The 24,736-nt window shown below is 42.3% G+C and overlaps 2 long non-coding RNA genes across 2 annotated transcripts in view; one reads left to right on the forward strand and one right to left on the reverse strand.

The window, feature by feature from the left end:
* Positions 1-1,397: 1,397 nt before the first annotated feature.
* Positions 1,398-9,496, reverse strand: LOC115067326. The gene is made up of 3 exons (XR_003846751.1): positions 9,368-9,496; positions 3,014-3,075; positions 1,398-2,322 (listed from the first exon to the last, which is right to left on the reverse strand). It is a non-coding gene; the product is annotated as an uncharacterized LOC115067326 (long non-coding RNA).
* The window catches only part of LOC103748272, a 161,388-nt gene continuing 145,963 nt past the window's right edge, over positions 9,312-24,736 (forward strand). Inside the window, exon 1 of the long non-coding RNA XR_003846750.1 lies at positions 9,312-9,886. This is a non-coding gene — a long non-coding RNA (uncharacterized LOC103748272). The remainder of the gene's footprint in view (positions 9,887-24,736) is intronic.

The following is a 24,736-nucleotide window of genomic DNA, read 5'->3' on the forward strand; positions in this document are numbered from 1 at the left end:
TTCATGTTAGTCATTAATGTACTGTTAATGCATTGTGTTTGCAGAGGATCAGGTTTATATTTGATTCCCCTGTCCGATAGACCATTCAGTATCCAAATAAAAGAAAAAAAAAAAAAAAACCCAATTTCCATGTCCAAGCTACTTCTCTCTGCAAATGACTGTCTCGTAAATGCATGCTCTGGTCCCAAACATAGCTCAGGAAACAGGAAATGAGGCAGGAAGAATGAACAGCAAAGTCCACTTGTAGCAAATGTCATGTTTTGAAGTGCAGTCATTCCAGTTCTTTCATCCGAAGCCTTTCTCAGAAGCCGATTGACTGTGTTAGTACATAATTGAATCATCTTTTTATTGTTTGAAACCACAGAGAGTGTATCCCAGACCATGTCAAAAGTATTGGTTTCACACACTATATAGTAGAAATAAGCAGCTTAATCTGTTTATTAAGAGAAATGGCCTTAATATACCTAAGAGTGATTCTAGTGATGAGTAGCAAAATAATTTTTCCTGCCTCTTGTATTAATTAGCATGTAAATGGTATTATTCAAGAATTTTTGTTTTGGCAGTGCTCTGTCTTGACTATATGTTTTAAAAGGAGAATTAAACCTTAATTGTCTCAATTTTAGCAAGTTCTTTAGAGACTCTCTAGGAAGATATAACAAAGTGTGGTAAAACACTGTTGCAGTCAGTTTAAGCCTCAGATTTTGCCCTAGTTACATGAGTATTTCATTATATTTAAAAGTATCCTAAATGAATCTAAAATGTAATTTTCCATGCCTGAATGTGTAGGCCAGCAATATGCACTGATTTTTAGTAATCTTTTTCTTCCAATGTATACTTTTTCATTTTTTGCATCTTATATGTCTTAATCATGCTTACACCTTCTCCCCTATCTGCACCCCACCATAGCCTACCCACAGGATTTCTATGAATTCTGTCATATGTTAAAACCTGTAGAGTCAAATTTGTATACCCAGATGCCCCTCCATGTGAGTTGATCCACTGAGGCCTGGTCAGTCTATCTAGCATCACTCTCTTAAAGATCAACTCTCTCGGGGCTGGAGAGATGGCTGAGTGGTTAAGAGCACTGACTGCTCTTGCAGAGGACCTGGGTTCGATTCCCAGCACCCATATGGTGGCTGCAAACCGTCCTTAACTCCAGTTCCAGGGGAATCCAAAGCCCTCTTCTGACCTCCATGGCATTGCATGACACGGGCGCACTCACATACATGCAGGCAATACACTCATACACATAAAATGAAAATAATAAAGAAAAAAGATCGACTCTCTCTCACCCAGCAGTGATCAACTGCCAATAGTTCCTCAGCTAAGGTGGGGGCTTCCTGCCCATTTCCCCGGTTCTGTGCTGGCTGTTGTCTGATTGAGTTTGCATGGGTCTTGTTTATGCTGTCACCATTGCTCTAAGTTCATATGAGCAAGTTCCCAGGAGCCTAGAGGACTCTGTTTCCTAACGTTCATGTACTACCTACCCCTGGCTCTTAACAATCTTTTCATGATTTTTATAAAAAGTTTAGCTAAAAAATAATTTGGTCAAAAAAAAGGTGCTTTCACAGGAAAATTTCCAATTATAGATGAGTGGTCAGATGAAGGCCTGAGCACTGCCTCCATTTGTCTATCTGCATGGGCTGCTTTAGCTCACATTCTGTGAGGGGGGGGCTGTGCTGACTGTTCACTCAGCATTTGAATTAGTTACTTTTCAGTGTGACAAAATAGCTGACAGAAGCAACATAAAAGGGGAAGGACTTGCTGGAAGGCTTGCAGTTTGAGAGGGTGCAGACTGTCATGTTGAGGAAGGCATGGTAGAGTTGACAGTGGGTAACTGGAATTCCTCAACATCTCCCTGGATCAGGCAACACAGCAGGCCAATTAGAAGGGAGGGTAAGGCTGTAACCTCCAAGGCCCACTCTCAACAGCCCACTCCCTCCACCTCCTAAAGGTGCCACACCTTCCCAAAGCAACATTGTTCACCAAGTGTTCAAACATGAACCTGTAGGAGAACATTTCACATCCCCACTATAAAGACATTTAAATGGCAGTTTGAACATTTACTTCTACAATTTACAGTTTGGACAGTAAACTCTTACTCAGCGACCTAATTCCTAGGACTCAGGCTGCCGACATTAGTGTTGATGTTTTAACTTGTCGCAGTAGTAGGCCTGACCTTCCGTTGGAGTTGTTTGAAACCAACACAGGCAGCAGGCACAAAGACTGAACCACTCCTGGAACTCTGGATGGATGGTCATGATGGCCTGTCACCTCAGCGGCAGCTGTACAGACGTGAGGAGATGCAACCTGGAAAAGATGCTGGAGATGATTGGTTAATACTAAAAGTTAAGGAAGGACCAACACTGCAACCAATTCCTTACACTAACTACACAAAGGTAGAAGCCCACTCACATTTTAGTATGTCTTCTATGGCAGGGAGAAAGGAGGGCTTGAACTGATTTCCTGGGAAACGTGCTCACTGTGCATCAGGCCGGGTAGAAGAGAAATTGTAGGTGCAGCGGGAGAAGTGAGGCTAGATCCATAGTCTCTGCCCTTGGAGCTCAGGCTTCCCTCCTCCCAGGGTTGGTGTAATTGTGGTACCAAACCAAAGATACTGTGCAGTTAAGAGCAGGGCCCAGGGCCAGACTTACTGTGCCCTATACTACTATGCCTTTCAGGCAACTGACTTAATTTCTTGGATTCTTTATCTGTAAAACAGATAATGCTTAGAATCTACTTTATGGGATTATTGAGAGGATCAAGGAGCTAATGGTGTACAGGATGTCGAACACTCTTAGGCACAGATAAGCACTCGCTGTGTGATAACTATTGCTGTAATTTAATCCTACTTAATAATTAGTCATTAATCCTATTTAATGGATTTGGGTGTAGATTTATGTTGTTGGTTTTTGGTTTTTTGTTTTGTTTTGTTTTGATTAAACTTCATCCTCTTTAACCCCTCAAGGGAGAATAGATACTAACCAGGGTAGATGACTGAATAATGACTTACAGGAGATCTGTAGAATTATTGCTTAGTAGAATGGACATGCATCTTGGTTTGTAGGTTAGTTCCTAAAAAAAGAACAGATGGCATGGATCCAATTAAAATTAAATCTACACGTGATCCACCTACTTCGTTTCAAACATAGTTGTATTTATGTGTACCAGTGTTCTGCCTAGATGTAAGTGCACCACATGGGTGCCTGGTGCCTGAAGAGGCCAGGGAGGATATTAGATCCTCTGGAAATGGAGTTATAGTCTCTTGTGAACTGCCATGTGGGTGCTGGGAACTCAACCCTGGTCCTCTGCAAGAGCAGCCAGTGCTGTTAATAACTGAGCCATCTCTCCAGACCCTGAAACACAATTTTTTTCAATATTTTTATTTATTATTTTTATTTTATATGTATGAGTGTTATGCCTGCATGTAGGTAAGTGTACCCATGTTGTGCAGTGCCCACAGAGGACAGAAGAGGCTGTTGGATCCCCTGGAACTGGAGTTCTGGGATTTGAACCCGGGTCCTCTGCAATAACAGTCAGTGTTCTTAACCACTGAGCCATCTCTCCAGTCCTCAACCACAATTTTTAACCTTCTTTCATAATAAATCTTCTTTTTTCCCCAGAGAGGATTAGGTTTTAACAGCATAAAAAAATATGTACCACATATAAATGTAATTACAGTAACTGTGATACTCTCATTTTTTTGTTTTCTATTGTTTCTGTTTTCTTAAAATGCAGCCTATAGCACAAATACGTTACTGTGCAGCTTCACAAACAGTGTATCAGCCCACAGGCAAGTCTCAGTGTTAGCAAGAGCAGAAAGAGCAGGGAACCTTCAGTGGTGGTATAAAATGCCTGCCTTTGCTGTCGCTCTCAAATCCCCCTGCTGGTGGAACTGAAAACCTGCCACACACACACACACACACACACACACACACACACACACACACACTTGGGGTTTTTAATTTAGTTCTTCTTGTTTTTCCAATGTATTAGCCAAAGTTTATGAAACAACCTTCAAATACTACTGTAGTTAATTCACTTTTGGCAAATTTATAACATTAAAAATGCAAAAGAATGATAAAATGGGATCTGATAATCATTTTGCATATGTATTTTAAAGTTAACTATGTTTTCAGGTTGTGGTACCTAACTCCCTCCCCAGTTAAATATGAATTTAGGGTCTCATGCACTGGGTCGCCTTTATCAAAGGGCAGAGCTCTGCAGATTGGCTGCTCAGCTGGGCTGCATGGGGCTCTGGCTTGGCCAGCTCTGTGCCTGTGGGAAGCTCATTCTGTTGCTCATGCTTGGACAACATAAGGCTAACCACACACTGGCACAGTTTTGAACCTTGCCCCTGAGTTCTCACCATCTGAGTCACGAGACTCAGACCAAACAACTACTTCTCTGGAAGACTGACAACCAGTTTCTTAGCAAGTTTATCACACAAAAGCCTTCCCAGATTGTAGACGTTTGCTTTGCACACATCCTGGTTACACACGTGGCTAGTCACACACCACCTGCCTTTGGTCAGCCTTTCTCCTTGTCCAGCAGACTGGTTCTCCTAGTTTGGGGCACATATCCGACCTGATATCTTTCTGTTGAACCTGAGCAAATTTGATCATTGCATTCCCATCTCTTCCTGCTGCTTTTTTAAAACCATAGTCAGGTCAATTCCATAATATTAAGTAGCTGCACACAGTTTGTCTTTCTGTAAGCCTGCTTGCTTTCTTCCCTGTATATTCAGTTTGGAGGGCCCATCCCAACCACAGTAAGTTCAAGAGCAGGAATGTAGTCACATCAAGGGAGAAAAATCACTGTGGTTACCAAGGTCTGATAAGGCATCATTCACAGCTTCACCGACTCTGAAAGCTGTCAGGCCTTAACCCATAGTCCAGCCTCACGACCACCTTACACTTGCATGCAGATAACTAAAAGGCCGCTCTTCGCATTGTTATTTCTCCTGCAATACCAGCATTGCAGTATGGATACATGCCTGCCACTTCACACATTATTTCACACACACATAGCATTACACAGCATTACACGTGAGTGAAATCAGCTCTGTGGAATGATCTGAATATTTACTGTCATTAACATACTATTCCTATGGGAGGAGTAACTCCAGTCCTAAAGGAGAATGTAACAATGCTTTTGAAAGTGTCCCTGAGTAATTGAGAACTTCATTGCCTTTATTTCTCTTAACCATACTTCCAAAAAGTGGTTAACATACAGTAGTTTCCCCTTCCCTAATTTCTCTTTCCTTGATTTCAGTTACCTGCCATCAACCACAGTGTGAAAATATTGCATGGAAAGTTCCAGAAATAAAGAGACTGCATTCACGTAACTTTAATTCTAGAATATAGTGATAATCTATTTTTTACCATTGGTTATTAATCTCTTACTGTACTAATTTATAAGTAAAACTTCACTGTAGGTGTGTATGTATAGAAGAAAATACAGCGTGTGCATGGGATTCTGTGCTTACTGAGCTCTCGGGCATCCACTGAGGGTCTCAGCATATCCTGTGGTTATGTGAGCAGGAGCTATTTTAAAATGCTGCAGATAGTGCTAGAGTGCTTCCATAATTAATTTTAAGACAAAACTAAAAATCATAGGAAAATTCATAATATGCTGAAAATGATGATTACACATGAATTTGGACATGTGGACCCTTTAATACCTTTTGTGCGTGTTTCTACCACATGCTTGTAAAGTTCCCTGCTGATTTTAAGTACTACCTGTATTCTGAGACAGCCAGGCCCCCTCCCTCCCTCTGTTCATTTTTTTTTCTCAAATACACTTGAAATGCCACAGCTTTGTCAGGTGTGACAAATCTTTTTTTTTTAATAATTTATTTTGAATTTCATACATGCATGTAAGATGTTTTGATCAAATCCATGCCCACTCCCTCCCTTCCAACTCCTCCCATATCTCCCCATCACTTTTTTCTGATAACTTCATGTACTCCTTCTTTGATTTTTTTTTTTTAAATGGGGCTTTTTGCTACTCTAACACTCCCCCACGCTCTGAAGAGGTAACCCTGAAATCTTTGAAGGATTAGATAAAAGCTCCCAAATACTTCTGACATTTTTGGCCTTTGGAATGGAATATGTTGTTAAGAGGCCCAAGGAAGGACATATGTGAGTTTTAGCCAAGAAACTGGCTATTTTTCTTTGGGGCTTTTTTGCCCTAACTGCCTGGCTAGTTCCTATCTCCTATTCTTATCACACCATCCTCTGAAGAGGTTACCCAAATTGCCAATAGAGAATTGGGATGCAGACTGCTCTGGCTTCTTCCATGCTGAACAGGGACGCAGGGTGAAGCAACTGGAGTACCCCTTCAGTGGGTCTATCTAAAAGACTACCAGATTGTATAATTCTTATCTCTAGGGGGAAAAGAAAGTCTGAAACACACCTTTTTTTAAGACTGGAAAATAGCACTTCAGAATGAAAGGACTATTACGTTTTCATGTTAGCAGAACTTTATAAATGACCATCTGTTGGTGAAGGCATTCAGTCTTTGTTCTCTATACTGACATGGTATTAAGAGTCATTGGTAATGATTATCCAGCATTGCTTTAAATTCCATTCTCCTTTTGAGTCTCAGGTGTGTACGCATGAGCTTGCTGTACATGGTACTATAAGTGTCAAGCCACATGTACTAGTTAAGAACAGGAAGACCGCTTGAAAATGATGTCAGGTGATTGCATCATTGAGTAAACAACATGTAGTTAAAATGAATGAAGGTAGCATCCCTGAGCAATAGTACTCTGTGGGTCTGCTGTAGTGTAAGGGGTCTGTCGTTGACAAAAAGGCTGTTTGTTACAAAGGGTGAAATTTTTAAAATATTTTATTATTTTTATTTTATGTGTATGCATGTATTGCCTGCATGTAGGTAAGTGCACCTGTGTCATGCAATCAGTGCAAAAGACAGAAGAGGCTGTTGGATCCCCTGGAACTGGAGTTACGGACAATTGTTAACTGCCATGTGGGTTCTAGGATTTGAACCCGGGTCTTCTGCAAGAACATGTTGTTAAACGCTGAGCCATCTCTCCAGCCCCACAGGGTGGAGTTTTATACCAGCAAAAAGTGTGACATGGAATCCTATACATCAGAATAGTAGTTTCATTGATTTTTTTTTTTGAAACATGTCTTGACAAAATTGTCTGTTTTTAAAATGACCTTGAGCTTGTCAGTATGCTAGCAGAGACATACAATATGAGGCAAAGACACAGGTAGAGGTACCTCGTTCCATATTGGGATCCATTCCTACCAGGTGTGTAATAAAGTCTGAAACTCAGTGTAGCAGGTCGTATGTTTGAGGTTTGACTTGACAAGGCTTTGCATGCTCATACACACACAACTCCTACACACCCAAGTTTGAGACACAAAGGCATACATAGAATAAAGATAAAAGTATAAATTTAAAGAAACATCAGTAGGGTTTAGTGGTACTGCCTGAGGGATGAGATGTATTAATGGGAGTGGGGCCAAATGTGTAGAGGGCTTTGTGTCCCCTAACCCACTGCAGCAATTGCAGGCACTCTGCTGACACCTTCACCTAAGAAGTGTAATGGGTCTTCACCTAAGATGTTATTTGGGAAATAATAGGGTGCTAATACAGATTACAAGAACCTCTGCTCTGACAGCCTGATTTTGCTATTAGACAAAATACTGGTAACCCCAAACATTGACTAGATTAGCTGACATTGAGAGTTAAGTATCTGCTTCCTTCCTGTTTGTGTTAGGATGTCACAGTAGGTAATGACCCTGAAACAAAGATGAGCAGTCGAAGGACTTATTCATAAATATACTATTTACTAAGTCGGCCTCCCCATCCAGAAAGTTCCTGTGGAAAACTACATAGAAGATAATGGTAGAAAAACTCTTGGAAGAGTTATGGAAGGAAAATGTTTTCATAGTTCACATTTCAAACATTACTGTATCTGTAAAGATGAGGTTTCTCCAGCATTTTAGACTGAAACAAACTGGTTAAAATGGAGGCGAGATGATGGAAAATTGGGTTTCAGAAAAGCCACAGAGTGCAGGCAAAGCAAGGAAGGACAAGGGCAAAAAACAGGTAGAGTGATGTCATTTTAAATAAATGTCCAAGGGAGTTTCTCAGTTTCATCTTTAAGAGTCCTTTATGCCCCAGGAGCTGGGAATGGATTAGGTGCTTAGCGCTAATGCTGACCCTGTAGGAATGCCTTGCTCTGTGTCCGTTTCCAGGGTTAGAGGCCTAAATTGGTAAGTTTGTACTTTTTTAAAAATTAAGTTCATTTGTATAAAGTCCTTGATGCAGAGCCTGGGGCTTGGTGGAGCCACTAAGCTTTACCAGACTTCCCTCTTATCCCCCACCCCTTTTGAGTGGTATGCCTTTCGTTTCAACAGCATCTTCTAATACAGTGTTCAGATTCACTCTCAAATTCTGCATTTTTGCTGGCCTAGTGGTGCATTCCTGTAATCTCAGCACTCAGGATGCAGAAGCAAGTGGATCTTTGTGAGTTTGAAGCCAGCCTGCTCTATATAGTAAGTTTCAGGCCAACCAGGTCTACGTAGTGAGACTCCGTTGCAACAAAAATTATGCAGGGTTTTTTCCCCCCCAAATTACATCAGCTTGCATTTTATCTCTGTAGTGTGGGGAAGGGGTGAAAGTAAACCAGCCTGACTCTCCTTTTCCTGGAGTTTGAGCTGCTGTAACTGGAATTGTCCTCGTGACAGAAAGCAGAGAGAAGTCATTGACTAATAAGGAAAGATGGAAGTGTCTGTAATAAGCCATTCAGTTACAGAGGCAGAAAAAGTGGTCTTTAACCTTTAAGGAATCCAAGAACAGCCTAGCATTCTGAGCTCCACCTAGCCAATTTTAATGTGGATGTTTCAAGGACATGTTGAAAATTTTGTTACAAAAGCATCATCTGTCCCATTGCCCCATCATTCTTAGCTTTTCTAAGGTAGGTCTTATCCCTTGGTCAATCACCAGGATAACACAAAGTCAACATTTCTTTTATAAAATTTTTATCACTCCGCTGCGTCCCGAGTCACTATCCGCAAACTGGGTAACCTCTTCAGAGGATGTTGTGATAAGAATCGGAGGTAGGAATTGGCTAGGCAGTTAGGGTAAAAAGATCCCAAAGAAAAGTAGCCAGTTTCTTGGCTAAAATTCAAAATGTCCTTGGGCCTCATAGCAATATACTCTGTTCCAAAGGCCAAAAATGTCAAAAATATTTGGGAGCTTGTCTCTAACTAATCCTTAAAAGATTTTAGGGTTACCTCTTCAGAGGGGGGAGTGTTAGAGTAGCCCAAAGCCCTATAAAAATAAATAAATAAAGAAGAAAGAATTAAAAAAAAACTTTTTTTTACCACACCTTGGTGGAAGTTGCCACCTCCACGGAGCCTTGGCTCAAGTGTATGTGGGGCATGATGCACCTAACTTCTAACTCCAGCCATCATGTAACACAGTCGAGCTCTGGCAGCAGGGAGAGATTCATCTGTAAATTGCTGGTGTCAACATCATAATTCTTTTGCACTGGCGTCGCCTGGTGGAGGAGCCAGATCTCGCTGTGGTTGGGTCTCCTTGTGGTTTCCGCTGGGCTGGGCAGAGTGCCGCAGGAACAACGAACCCCGTCTAGCTTTGACTCTTCTGGGGCGCAGTGCATCCTGCGTCTCTCCTGAAATGGGCTGTGAGAGGTTTACCCTGAAGGTTGGCAAATCAGACTTACACACGCCTTGCCCTCCCTTAGCCAATGGCTTGCTCAGACCGCATATATTACCCTGTGTGGTTCCATTTCAGCAAGGTGATCGATCCAAACTTAGCCTTAGTCTTCCTTGACCCTGCCAGAAAACCAAGCGCATACACCTGGCTCTGAGAACTCACCACGTCCTAGGTAAGCAGAAACTGGAGAAATCCTCCCCATCCCCCCTCCCCTTGTCTTGGATTTGAGATTTCAGACAAATTAATTCTTCTTTCCGAAGGACTCAAAAGTGCTTCTCCTAAACTTTCTACCCAACCGCTTTAGAATGTTTCCCACTGTTTCCCTCTGTTCGTGTGCAATCCACCCTCTTCAAGTCAAGCTTTCAGTTTCAAATTTTAAATTACAGGATTCCGCTTTTCTTTCTGCATCTGAAATTTTTTAAATTAAATAACCACAGTTGCTAAGATACTAATTATGCCTAGGTTCCTGGTTTAGAACTGAGGTCTTGGGTTTTTAGGAAGTGTGTATTTCAAAGCGAGCTGAAGGGAAATCTGCTGCATTTGATTTATGAACCCAGGATGGTAACACATCTCTCAGATGCTGCTGTCTCAAAGGCTGACTTCTGAGATACTGCTGGGTTGTTGGGTCTGCGCTGATGAAGCCAGGATCGCTCTCCCTATCTGTTGATCTGTTCTCTGTTGGAACCAACTCATCTTTTCTCCTCAGGCATGTGGTTTGGTCTGTGTACATTCAGAATAGTGGCATTTTTCTAGAATGTGACTAAGGCTTCTTGGATGAATTCTCTCTTTGAAGGAGGTGGTTGGGTTGCATCAGAAAGGCATTTACAGTAAATGGCTCCCCCCTTCCTGTACTGGCCACATGTGAAAGAATGCACTAATTCTTGTTTTGAGGAAATGAGAGTTGTAGAGTTCTGTGGAAAACTCCCTTTTGTCATTAATTAACCAGATTTGAATCTTAAAAATTTCAAATTAGAATCACTTTGTACTTGCTCAGTAAGTGACACAGGGGGTGGGGGTGGGGAGGAAGGAAGGGGAGGAGGGAGCACTCCATCTTCTGTTTGGAGCAACTGATTGAGTTCAGAAAGAACAAATGGTATTGACTGTAGATTTAATAAATGACATAAGTCTAAACTAGCTTCTTCATGGCCATTTTCCATATTAAACTAATACTTCCAAGATCTGTTGATGATTGGCCTTTCAGGTACCTATTCTTAATGTGATTGAACATAAAGGCTAGAGCAAAAGCCCAGAGGTCACCTTGCCAAGGTTCTCAGGAAACATCCCACATGAGTTTCATCTGTTTCGTTGGGCGTTTATGTAGTGATAAATTGGTCTGTAATTTTCTGAACTTAGATTTAGTTCCATTTTCTTATAAAAACACATTTTTTATTACTTTTATTTATTGTACATATGTATGGGCATGTGTATGTTGTTGTGTGTGTGTGTGTGGAGGTCAAAGAACCATTTGTGGGAATCGGTGTTCTTTTTCCACCATGTGGGTCCTGGGGGGATTGAACTTCTATCATTAGGCTTGGCAGTAAATGTCCTTAACTTGCTGATCAATCTTGCTGGCCCTCACCTCACTTTTTAAAACCAAGTAAGTTTTAAGTGCCTGCTTACTGTATAGATCAGTCAAATCTGGAAATTATTTCTGTATTGAAATGCTGTTTCTAATTATGCATTGCTTTTCTCTCTGTTTCTCCTTTATGATACATTTAAGGTATTGGTTTTGGCTTTTAAAAATATTTTTAAAGTTGTGTGTGTGTGTGTGTGTGTGTGTGGGTGTGTGTGTGTTCTTAACCACTGAGCAATCTCTCCAGCTCTGCCTTTGACTTTGTAAAAACTGTGTGCACACTACTTAATATTATTGAATTTTATTTTGGAATAATAGCACATCACAGGATTTTTATTTTTAAATAAAAATTGGACTTTGAGGGCTGAGGTGATGGTTCAGTGGGTTAAGTGCTTGCCATGCAAGTGGGAAGACCTGAGTTTGATCTCCAGAATCCACATAAAACCAGGCATGGTAGTTCACATCTGTAATCCCAGTACCTCTACAGTGAGATGGGGAGTGGAGACAGGAGAGTCCCAGGAAGCTAGCCTGGCATATGCAGTGGCAAATAACAAAAAACTATTGTCTCAGGCAAGGTGGAAGGTGGAGACCTGCACCCTAGGTTGTTCTTTGACGTGCACACGTGTGCCAATGCGCACATGAACGCGCACACAGACTTTTGAAAAGAAGGCTCCGTGATGAGTAGTGTTTTGAACCAGTGATCTGATTGCTCTTTGTTCCTTAAGGAAGGCCAGTATACTAACCACACAGGGGGAGAGATGTTTATCTTCTCCATGACATTCTTTGAGGAAGGTTTCGCATGTGCCTGACAACTATTGTAGTATTTTTGGAGTCTTCCCATTAGCTCTTGGGGGTCTGTGTATGTTATTCCTTCCCAGTACTCTGGAAACATGACCTTTGTTTGGGGTGTTCCCTTTCTGCAAGAAAGGAAATACAGGTATTGAGGGAAGTCTCCACGTCACAGTGTAAACTTGCCCAGGAGTTAAAAATTGTCACAGGTTTTCTAGAACAGTGGGACATTGTGTGTCTGTCTCCTTACTGTGCACCTGTTCTGCGTGTGCTGTTCTGAGCTGTGGACGATCCTGTGTAACCTAGCTCTGTAGGTAAGCTACTGTCCACGTAGTGGAATGAAATAATCAGTCGCAGCTGTGACATCAGCCCAGCACACGCACATAGTGTTTGCTAGTGCTTGTTTTGTGGACTGCTGGGATTTTCATTTCATAAGCCTTTTATTTATTGTTACCATGTAGATATAATTATTGTTTCTCAAATACTTTTCAGATTACTAGTGAAAGCTTTTGTTTTTTTCATTTTAGAAAGTAGGTTCTTTGCTGTCTTGAATTTTGTGGTTCCCAGGGTCTTTGTGTTGTTTATCTTGATTCCCTCTTTATATATTGCAGTCTTTTGAAGTGTAGATTTCTTTAGGTGGGTTGTGCTAAGATGCCAACTAGACTCTCTGTGTGGTGGAGGGTGCCTCTTCCCCTGGGTGGGCTGTATGTGAGTGGTCCTGGGCCTCCCAGAGCTCTTTTGTCAGGGAACTGCTAAGTTTGGGGCTGTGGCTTAGTCGTCAGGCGTTAGCTTAAGCAGCTTGGAGAGCCTTCTCCCTGTTTTCATTTTGCCTGGGGCCTAGAGGTCTGTGCTTTATTATAAGCACAGAAAGGAGGTGTGGAAGGGATAATTCTACCAGCCAGACTTGGCCTTACCTCCTTTCTACCCTTTATATCACATCTGTCCCATAAGCACTTCCTTTCTTTGAACTTAGAGTCATACTGGGGTTCTGAATAAAGTCACCTGTCCTCCTCCACAGTAGCAGTGCCTCAGACTGTCCAGGATGTGAGCAGCCTCTGCTTAGAATGTTGGACACCACTTCACCCTTCAGACACCTATGGAAAGGTAATTAGATATCTTTTAATAAGTGTAGCAAGATCTCTCCTGTGCTCAGATCACCATCTGTAAGTGGGAATCCTTTTATTAGTTGACTTGTCAGAAGTATATCTGAGCAGTTAGGTCAGTTTAGCCAGATTGGTTGATCAGCTTAACTGTGACAATATTTGAGATAATCAACTGATGAGGAAGGAACAGGTTCTGGACTCCTGGTTTTAGTTCACAGTCTATTGGCTTCTTGTTTTGGGTCTATGTTGAAGCAGCACATGATTGTGGAGTGTATGCTGAATGATGTGTTGCCTCATGGTGGCTAGGAAATGAAAGAGGAGTCTTAGTGTACTTTGAAGGGCTCACCCCCAGTGACCTAATTTCCTTCTGCTAGGCACCACCCCCTACAGGTTTTACTGCATCAGATTGTCAAGTACTGAAGACCAAGCCCTCAGCACTTGAGCCTTTGGGGGCATCAAGATCCAAACAGTTGTGTCCAGCATTTAGTCAGGGAAAAGATTTGATGGGGCACAGGGATTGCAGTGGGCCCTGGGATTTTGGAAAACTACCTTTTAGAATTACCTGATTGGAGGAAACCATGAGTTGATGATTTAACAGATGAAGGCTCATCCAGATTAATTGCTGAAAAGTTAAAACATCCAACGTAGCCAGACATGGTGGCACACACCCTTAATCCCAAGCACTTGGGAGGCAGAGGCAGGTGGAGCTTCTCTGAAGTTGAAGCCAGCCTGTTCTACATAGCAAGTTTCAGGATAGGTAGGCCTAGAGGGAGACCCTGTCTCAAAACAAAACAAATGTCCAACTTAGTAATTATAAAATAAATGGTAGTTGTTCCTGATCTCAATAAAATAAAAACATGGCTAAGTTCTGCTGTTCATCTTCTTCCCTGTCCTTTGGTATGGTGCTCCTCAAAGAGTCTCCCATTCTGTTCCTTTGGTGGCACTTGTTCTTGGCAAGCGTAGGCCCTCATAGCACTGCTGCTGTTCTGTGAGATACTTCTCCACTTCTTCCTTGTGTAGGAGTCTCCAAGCCCATGCTCATTATCCTCATCCCTGATTTTCATGGATGCTGTGAAGATGGGGAAAGCGAATACAAATAATCGGTCCTTGAACTCCTCTGACATGTTGCTGGTATCAGCTGTGGGAGGGCACACTGATATTAAGGGGATTTACAAAACCAAATCCCAGTCAGGACAGAACAGTGCTGTTACCTGGAGGTCTTGTGTACTTCTGTACAGTCGTTTCCACCCTCACTGGCATCCCATCACTCTAGTTCCATTCCTGAGCTTCATGTGAGCGTAGTTGTAGGGTAGGTATTATATATATATATATATAATTCTTCTTGACTGCTCTGTAGTATTCCATTACATTGCTAGACTCAGTTTGTGAATCTATTTTCTTGACCTCCATTTGGATAATTTCCACCTTCTTAGCTATTACTAATGGGTTCTCCATTTTTTGGATTGAGACTTAATTTCTAAGCCATGAAGTAGATGTATGTTACCTTTATAGAAGCTTCTAAGTTATTTACCAAAGTAACTGAACCATTTTATGTATTATACCAACAAGCAATGTATGTGAATTTCAAATACTCTCATTTCTTCCTAGTGTTCATATGTTGCTGGTTTATCTAATTTAGGTTATTCAGTATATATTTACTGTATATCAGATAGTAATCTCATTGTGGTTTTAAATTTCTTTCATGAATGATACGTAAATTCTTGGCCATTTATAAATAAGATCCCCCTTTTTTTTTAAGTGTCCATGATTGAGTTTTTTTCCTTTTGTCTTGTTTTGTAGTTTTTGTTCATTTTGCCCTATGTCCAGGCTGGCCTTGAACTGTGGCTCTTCCGTGTCTGCCTCCTAAGCAGTAGGATAATAGGTGTGCATGAGCATGCCCGACCTTCATTTGCTTGCTTTTAAATTAGGCAGTTTTACTTATTACTGATTGGGGAGTTTTACACATATTCTGGATAAAATCTTGTGTAAGAAATTTATAATGCAAATGTACCTTCCCAGTCTGTGGCAGAGTATCTTTTGCTGAGTTTAAATTTTAAAATAATTTAAACAAAAATGTCCCTGTACTGTCAGTCGTTTTCACTAAGTGGGGCTTTCCTCCAGTGGATTCTTTGAGAGTTAGTTTTAGCCAGTAATCCATCTCTTGTTAGTTGTTGTCTGTGGGTTCAGGTAGTGGTCAAGGGTTACTTCTTTTGCATATATTTTTCCATCATGAGAAATTGAAATGGCACCCCTGTTGAAAATCAGTTGTAAATATATTTATGGCTCAGTTTTCAAAGGAACATAAAAAGAGCTTGTATAAAACAGCCAATAAGTACATTAAAAAAAATGCTGAGCATTTTTAGCTATCAGGGAAATGCAAATCAAAACCACATGGAGATTTCCCCCCCCCCCCCCACGCTTTCATCAAGAAATTAGAAAAAAACAGCAAATGCTGGTGAGGCTGCAGGGAAAACCCATATTCGCTGTTGGTGGGCATGTAAATTGGTATAGTCCCTATGGAAAGCAGTATGAAGGTTCCTCAAAACTAAAACTAGAACTACCTTATGACCCTGTTACACCACTCCTGGGGGTGCGCTCAGTGGAGTCAAAGTTCGGATGCAGTAGAGAGACAGATGTACACCCATGGTTGTTGTAGCCCTACTGTCGACATCCAAGCTACGGAGTCAGCCTGGGTGACCATCAACAGACGGTGGCACACGTACACAGTGCAGCATTGTTCACTCACAAAGAGCATAAGAATCATGTCATTCCCAAGAAAATGGATGCAACTGGGGATCATGTTAAGCAAAACAAGCCAAACTTGGAAAGACAAACACTGTGGTTTCCTTAGTGCAGAATTTACATTAATAGTAAAAAATCTCCATGAAAGTAGAAGGGGACTATTTGCAAGAAGAGGGGGCAAGAGAGGTCAGTGGGGCCAGATAGAATCAAAGTATATTTATATACATGTTGGCAAATGTCGTGATGAACCCATTATTTTATACAGCAAATACATGCTGGTGAAAGTTCTATATGAAAGAAAGTAAAAAACATACATGTAAACCACGTGTGGTGCACACTTATGTCTGCGATGAGACAGCACCCCTTGATCAGTCTTTAAGCTTCAAGTGACCTGTGTCATTTTTTTTTTTTCCACTTCTGTATCAAGGGACATTGTATCATAGGTCACTTACAGAGTCTGTGTGTTTCTGAGGCACTGTTTACCTCTTTTCCAAAGCTAACCCTGCTGGGACTCCCCTAGAAGTTCCAGAGTTTCCAAGTTAAATGAGATGTTTTTATCTGTGCAGAAGTATATCCAAAACTTTGAGGTCCAGCTTCAGCCTCCAGATGATTTTTGGGAGAAAAACTTATTCCGACTTCATGTTTCATATTCATCTGATACTTGTAGATTTTAAAAGTGACCAATTTGGCACTTACTCTAATTAAATGGACCAGTGTTTTGGACTGTAAGAAAGACATTTTTCATAAAGAACTTTATGCAGAAAATATTTTAAAAAATTTTTCTGTTATTTTTAAATTATGTGTATATGTGTGTGGCAGGGGGTATGAACATGTAAGTGCATGTGCCTGTGGAGTCCAGAAGAGGGTGTTGGATCCCCTGAAGCTGGAATTACAGGCAGTCATGAGATGCCCAGTGTGGGTATTGGGAACTGAATGCCAGTCCTCTCCAAGAGCAGTGTGTGTTCTTAACTACTGAGCCGTCTCTCCAGCCCAGAAAAGATAAAAAATATTGTATGCAAAAGCAGGTCTGAATTCATGCAAGATTTACTGATGGAATTTCTACTGAAAAACTTTGAATACAGTTTTATTTATTTAAATATAATACAGGTTTTTCTTTTGCTTTGAATATAGTGACTTTCTCTTTTAAAAGTTAGAACAATTAGCTTTCTCTCCCCGAAACAAAATATCAGAAATAAGTAACTTACGGAGAATTTGTTTGAACTCATGTGTTGGAGACTTTCATCCACAGTCATCTGTTCCCATTGCTTTGGGGCCTGTAGTGAGGCAGTATGACATGGTAAGAGCACAGCAAACCACTTACTTGACTATCCAGGGCACAGAGAGAAAGAGGAAGGGCTGGAGCCCCACATTCCCCTTCAAAAGCATACCCCTAATTACCCAAGAAGCCCCCCAAGGCCCCATTTCCTAAAGTTTCCACCACTTCCCATTGCACCATTCAGGGGACCAAGCCTTCACCCATGGCCTTTGGAGGACGTTTAACACCCAAAGCTTAGCAAAAGGATAGAGTAAGTGAGAATGGTCTTTTGACAACATCCTTTAAGTTTTAGGCTTTGATTGGTGTTTTCATGGATGTTAGTGTGGTGATGTGATTAGTGCAGACTGAGATAGTGTACTGCTGCTGGCACAGAGATAGGGGGGTCAGCCACTCTGAGTTTTCCCCGGGGGCGGGGGGGCAGCAGTGGAGAGCCTGCTTCCTGCATTAAAGCAGGCAAAGGGCATAGAGCTGTGCCTGGTTCACAGCAGGGCTCAGCTGTGGATATTACTGTTATTTTTATAGTAAAAGAACACAGAAGAATGTTTTAAAAGCACAGGATAAAAAGCAAGAACACACACTCTGCTATGCATTGGCTGTCCATTCTGCGTAATGGTGCCTACCCAGCTGGTGGGTAGCCAGCTTTCACTACTAAGTCCCATTATCACCCGAAGGATGTAGTGAGATTTTCTTCAGAGTGCCTTGGGAGATGCTTGCCCTGAAAATATCAGGTGAACATTATATTAACTACTAGAATTATTTCTGTCTCCACACAAGGACTTTACAAGGAAAGATGTAGTCTGAGTTCACATCTTTCTTTCCTTGCACTCAAGAAAAATAACATCCGGGGCTGGAGAGATGGCTCAACAATTAAAAGCACTGGCTCTTGTAGCCAGGTTTGGTTCCCAGAACCCACATGGCAGTTAACCATCTATAACTCCAGTTCCAGGGTACCTGGCACCCTCTTCTGATGTCCTCAGGCACTGAACTACACAGATTCACATATGTACATGCAGGCAATATACTCATACACATAAAATAAAAAATAAATAAAAAAATTTTTTTTTTAAGTAAAGTAACCCCCACTCAGTTGAAATACTGCCTTCCATAGCCCGTGTTAGGACTTGCATGGCCTCCTTTCTGTGCTCTCTAGTAGTTTACTAATGAGTGGAGTGAGAGCCTGGGAGAAGTGGCTGGGATGGGCCTTTCTCCTGTTGGCGAGCCTGTAGCACTCTGTCGGGTCGGGGGAGGAGATGAATGGTGACAAGCATGACGTTGTAATCACCCCTGCACATTGAGAAGAACGACCCCAGAAACCAAGCCCAGCTCCAACCCAACTGGAGGACATGTCAGTGCTATGTATTTCGGTTAAAGACAGGATCCTCTGCTAGCATGTTGCAGCCAAATCTGACTACGGAAGGCTGACTTCATCACAGGATGGCCTTTCTGTTCTTTCATAGCCTTTGTTAGTTGTCCTTTAGTGATGAAGGCCTAAGGGCGGTCCATTCTACTGGTGGCAGCTGACTCACAGCTCTTTCTGTGTTGAAGGTGAGACTTCTCCGCGTAGTGCGGTCTGGTTATGGTCGGTGCATCCCGAGGCCCAGAGCCCATCCCCACCCATGCCCTCTCTCCCTCTCTCTCCTCTCATGACCTTGCACCTCTTCTGTTGCCTTTTCCTGTGAGCCTGGAAATCTCCATTCCCCAGTGTTTCCACCATGGTGCTTTACCATCACCCTAGCTCGAGGAGGGCACCTCTCCGTTTCTTCTGCCAGGACCCTGCGTATATAAGGACTGTCTCTACTCTCTCCCCAGCTCACCCCTCAGATGTTCATATCTGGCTTTTGTATCTGTGACCCAACAGATCCTGCTGTAGCCAGAATTGGTAGGTGCCCTGCTGTGCTTCCTCTGGCCTCAAACTGAGGTCAGCTGTTTCCTTTCTGTGGCCTCTTTCTGAGCAGGGTTTGATGTGCTCTGCACTCTGACCCTCAGTACCTTATTCCTCAGGCCTTCTGCCTTTTCTTCCTCATTGCCCTTTGCAGGTTCTTTGTACCCATTTCTGAGCCCCCTGCTTTTGTTTAGATGCTAGATAGTCATGTCTACCTCGATGCTTCACTCAATGCCTCGTACTCAGCTGGTTCCAAAGACCAAGTTACCCAAGCTTGCCATCTGTGACTTTACTGGCTGTGTTAACTGGACCGTTCCAGAACCTCCTATCTCCTCATCTATGAAATCTACTAGAAGCCAAATCAGGTCAAAATTCTACCTATCAACAGGACTCAAATTCATCTACTTTTGGTCTCCAGAGCATCCTTGCCATTGCCTTTTACCCATATTTCTAGAAGAGGAACCCTATCCCTGCTGTGCTCTGCATGTGCCCCCACCCCTTGTCTGTTCCTCTGACTGTAGGTTCAGCGTGATGTTTATCAAAACCTCCTTATATCTATAATGTCCTGTTTACATGAAGTCTTGCAGCCAGGTCAGCTGAGGCTTCTGCTCTACACGAAGACTTCCCAGGAAATGAAGAACAGTGCTCTTTCCCAATCCACACTGCATAATCTTGTGAAAACCTCCATGGGACACCACAGCTCCTGCCCTCCCCAGCGCCTACTTTGGGCTCCCCATAGCTTCCAGTTCCCCGTTCATCTATTCATATGTCTGAGCTCTAGCCCCTCCTACATAAAGAAACCCTTTCCTTCTGATGCTTAGGTTTCATCCACATCTTGTCTGTCTTAGTTTCTAGAGAAGCAGATTCTGAACAAGGATGCATTCTGGTCCATCTCCACTGCTCTTAAGAGCTGTGGTAGCCCTCTGTGCTCTAGTTCCTCCTCTCTAAAATGCAGCCTTGTGAGATGCAGAGAGTAATGCATGGGAAGTACTTAAAGTCCTGTGGGACCCATGGGGGGTGGCAAGGGAAACTTGCCATGATGATAACCAGCGACTGTGTTTTCTACTAAAAATGCCACTTCCAAGTTCCCGTCTTCGACCTGTCAGACCAGATTAGAACTCTGTCTTCTTTGTACCTCTAGCACCTGTGTCTCCTTTGTATTATAGTGGCCAGTCACTGGGAGAAAGGATGGTGACATCTTGTGAACCATCCAGGACTAGTGCCTGAAATGCACTTCTGAACTGAGAATACATTAACACTTGTTGAACAAACGCAGATGATTTGTGTGAGGAATATTCTAACTGTTCTCTGTTCTTACCTTTATGAACCTGTACCATTAAAAATAAAACAGACGTGAGTGTCCTCCAGGGATCCATCCTTACCTGACAGTGACCATAGGCAAGCCCCCTCAGGTTCACATCCCTGAAGCCACCCCACCAGAGGTCCCGTATCCAGCTCTGCAGTTCTTGACAGCCGAGAAGGAAAGGGGAAATGGAATAGACTCCTGAGACACTCAGACTTTCCCTCAGGCATATGTGTTTTCCTCTCAGCTGATGGTACTGCTTGGAGTTGTTGGTTCTTTCCTAGTTGTGGGGAATTTTTCAGGCTGCTTTAATGAGAGGGTCTCAAAGAGCCACAAAAAAAGTCTGGTGTGAGCTCCCCCAAGTTAAGCCCAGCGTCCCTCCTTGCTTTCATTTTTGAGCCAAGTTTCTGAGCTGACTTCTGTAATCACGTTGAAAGAACTTATTATCAAAAGTAAAGTCTGTTTGGTCTTTAAACTTCATTCTGTGTCAAATTAGAAGCCACCTTCAACACTCTCAGATACACAGTGAGTTTTTAAAGCGAATTTCTATGTTATATGTAACTGCATACACGTCAAATATGTATATATGGATGGGGACTGGAGAGATGGCTCGGCCGTAAGAGCACTGTTGTTGCAGAGGACCTGGGTCGATTCCCAGAACCCACATGGCAGCTAATAACCATCCGTAACTCCAGTTCCAGGGGATCCAATGCCCTACTCAGACCTCCACAGGCACTGCATGACACGGGTGCACTTGCATACATGCAGGCAAACATAAAATAAAAGTAATATGTATATATTAGGGACTAGAGAGGTGGCTTAGTGGGTAAAGTGCTTGTCTCTTAAGTATGAGGACCTGCCTTCAGATTCCCAGTACCCACATAAAAACCAGGTGCAGTGGCTGCCTCTGTAACCCTAGAGACAGGAGGATCCCTGGGGCTCCCTAACCAGCCAGTCTAGCTGAAATAGGGAGCTCCAGGTTCAGTGAGAGTGAGTCCCTGCCTCAAAAAATGAGGTGAACTGACTGGAGAAGATGCTTGGTGTTGGCCTCTAACCTCCATTGCACAGACATAGGCGAGCACACCCCTGTATGCCCTCACACAAAAAATACATGTATTATTCTAATTATAAAAAATAAAATTTCCTGTTTATAGCCATCATTCCGTGCATTGGTCAGCCATGTTAAATACATTCACACACTACGTGGCACCTCTGCCTCCATCTCCAGAATTCACTTTGTCTGGCAAAACTGAAAATCTGTAACCCTTAAGCAACAAACCTTTATCCCCCCAGACATTATCAGTCTGCTTTCCATCTCAGTGACTCTCTTATGGGGACCGTGTACGCATAGACTCATACAGCATTTGTCTGCCTCAGGCTTGTTTCACTCAACATCCCCAGGGTTCAGCCTTAATAACCTTGAGAGGATTTCTTTTTTTTTTAAAGTGGAATGCTATTCCATCATGCATAGCACATTTTCTTTATCTGTTCATCTGTTGCTGGACACTAGGGTAGCGCCCACCTTCTGACTACTGTGAATAATGCTGCTATGTGTTGATGAAAGTAGCTGTTATTGAGTTTCCTGTCTTAAGTTCTTTAGAACCTAAGGTTTCCTGATCTAAGCCCCTGACACTTCTCTTGTTTTCATGGACTCCTGCCTTCCTCCTTTATCTGTTCATTGGTTTCCCCCCTGAACTTTGGGCCATTATCTTAGTACAGAAAATGTCTCCACTTACAGTGGAACTACATCCTCATAAGCCCAACAAAAGCTGGAAATTTCCAAGTAGAAAATGAATGTAAGCCAGAGAGAGAGGGCTGTAATCCTGTCTCCTCTTTAGGCTGAGGCAGAAGGATTGATTGCAAGGTCATGACTTCCTGCACTACAGTGTGAGTTAGGCCAGCTTGCACCTTAATGAGATTCTGTCTCAGAAAGGAAAATGGGGTGGGAAGATGATAAATGAGTAAAGCACCTGATGTTTAAGCATGAGGTCCTGAGTTGAGATCACCAGCATCCACATAAAAGCATGGCATGGTGGCTTGGTCCCTCTGTAACCCATAGGTCGGGTTGTGGGCAGAGGCAGGCAGATCCCAGGGACTCCCTGGTCAGCTGGACTAGCAAAAACAGCAAGGTCTAGGTTCAGTGAGAAACTATCTCAAAAATTCAAAGTGAAGACTGATAAAAGAAGATGACCCAGAGTCAACTTGTGGCCTATAGACACACACAGGTCAGTATACCCACACATGTGTACATACATGCATATACCCCCACACACAAACACACAAAAGAGAAAGCATATCCACCCCTACACTGCTGAGCAGCACATGACTGATGGGGAGCTATAGTGCCCAGCATTGCCATAGAGTATTGAACATTAGACCTGAAAGGTCAAAATTGCAACTGTGATTTCCACTGGGATGCATACTGTATTCATTCCATCATAGGGTCAGAACAATCTTAAGTCAAACCATTACACACTGGGACCATCTGTGGTGTTCTGTTCTCAGACTCCAGTATTTCAGTAGGACTCTAGCAGAGCTGCTGTGTAGAAAACACAGTAGGACAGCTGAGAAGTAGAATTAGTTCCTACCTCCTGCTCATCCCCTAAAGTCTTGCTGTTTTCTAAAGGCATGCCAGTGCCCCCAAGGTAAAGAAAAAAAAATCCCTTGGCAGTAAGGTAGCTTTCTTTCTGTGACTGCTTACAGTCTGTAGTTTGAAACTGAACTGTTGTAGCAGTTTCTTCATGTGTCAGTCTTATCATTATAATAGTTATCTATTTTTTCCTGTTGTGGAGACAGCATATGATAAATTATATAGGTAACTTATAAGCTATAGGGAAAAAAAAAAAAAAAGCAAAAACAGACTTGGTGATCTTTGATTCCAGGATTCCGAGAGGCAGAGGCAAGTGAATTTCTGTAAGTTTGAGACCAGCCTGGTGGGTATAGCAAGTTCCAGGCCAGTCAGGGCTGCACAGCAAGATGCTGTCTTTAAAAAACCAAAAACATAGTATCACTATGTAAAGGCAACTGTCAGCACTTGGGTTAATATTCTCCTGGTCTTTTTACTATAAATTTTTATGTATTAAAATCCTTATAAGAGGCTGTAGAGATCGCTCAGTGGTTAAGAGCACTGACCACTCTTGCAGAGGACCTAGGCTCTGTTCCCAGCACCCACATGGTGGCTGACAGCTGTCCATAACTCCAGTTCCAGGGGATCTGATGCCCTCTTCTGACCTTCGCAGGCATTGCACGACATGGGTGCACTTACGTACATGCAGGCAATACATTCATACACAGAAAGATAATGTTTTTTAAAAATCCATATAAGTATTCTCATGTCTTAGATCCTAAGGAAGTATAAATAATGTGATCTTTATATAGCTGAGGAATATTTATAGGATAATCATTAGCTTAAATCTCACAGAAGTTTTGGTGGATGTTATGTAGTGGAAGTTTCCTAAATATTATGTTCTTGAGTTTATCCAAACTTCCAGTATAGTTACATTACAAAGCAAAGCAAGAACTTTCTCATTTTAGTGCCCTGATCGTCTCACTGGGAAAAATTAGGAGATTGTGAGTGCCTGTGGACAGAAGGTTTGGAACGTTTTCAAGAGCTTCCTCTGCCTAGCATGGCCCTGTCGTTTTCCAGCCATGATGCTCATCACAGGCTGGTGGGATCAAGGGTGGGACAAGGAATAAGGTCAGTGGAATTGAGTGAGCTGGGGATCAGGACCGTACCTGTTGTAGTTATTTATGACTATAGCAGTAGTACTGGTCAGCAAATGAGAGGTAGAATGTGATAGAGCCCACCCAGGGAAGCTGGACATCCTGGCTCTGATTCTAGCTCATGGTCAACTGTGTAACAGAGGAAAGTTTCTTAGCTTCTCTAATTCATGCTGTGAAGAATAAGGGAGAGGAGATGGACATTCTCAGATTCATTCTGAAATTACAGTCTAAGCAAGGGCAGAGCTGGGTTTTCCCAGGCTCAGTTGGGAGATAATTCCTGGTAACATGTTGTTCAGTCAGTATGTATGATACCAAGCTTTGTAAGGTAACAATGAATGCCATTTAATACTCCACCTTGGGAGAATTTTTACTTCCTTCTTTTCCCTAACTGTTATTAATCTGCCGAAAGCGTCCCTTCTGAAAGATTTCTCTTCCCTAGTAATCTCCCCTTTTCCTCTTATGTTTAAAATTAAAGAAAGAGTAAATATCAAGGTAATCCAGAGCTGATCATGTCTGTCGCAGACCTTACTCCCTCTGCTGCTTGCCCAGAGCTGTGGTATAAATTTTTTCTAAAAGGCGAAGATAAAAATAGGAAGAGTAAGCTGAAAAATACGAAGCATTAGATGATGGA

This window comes from Nannospalax galili, unplaced genomic scaffold (genome assembly GCF_000622305.1).
Source record: "Nannospalax galili isolate Female #2095 unplaced genomic scaffold, S.galili_v1.0 scaffold1065, whole genome shotgun sequence".
NCBI lineage: Eukaryota > Metazoa > Chordata > Mammalia > Rodentia > Spalacidae > Nannospalax > Nannospalax galili.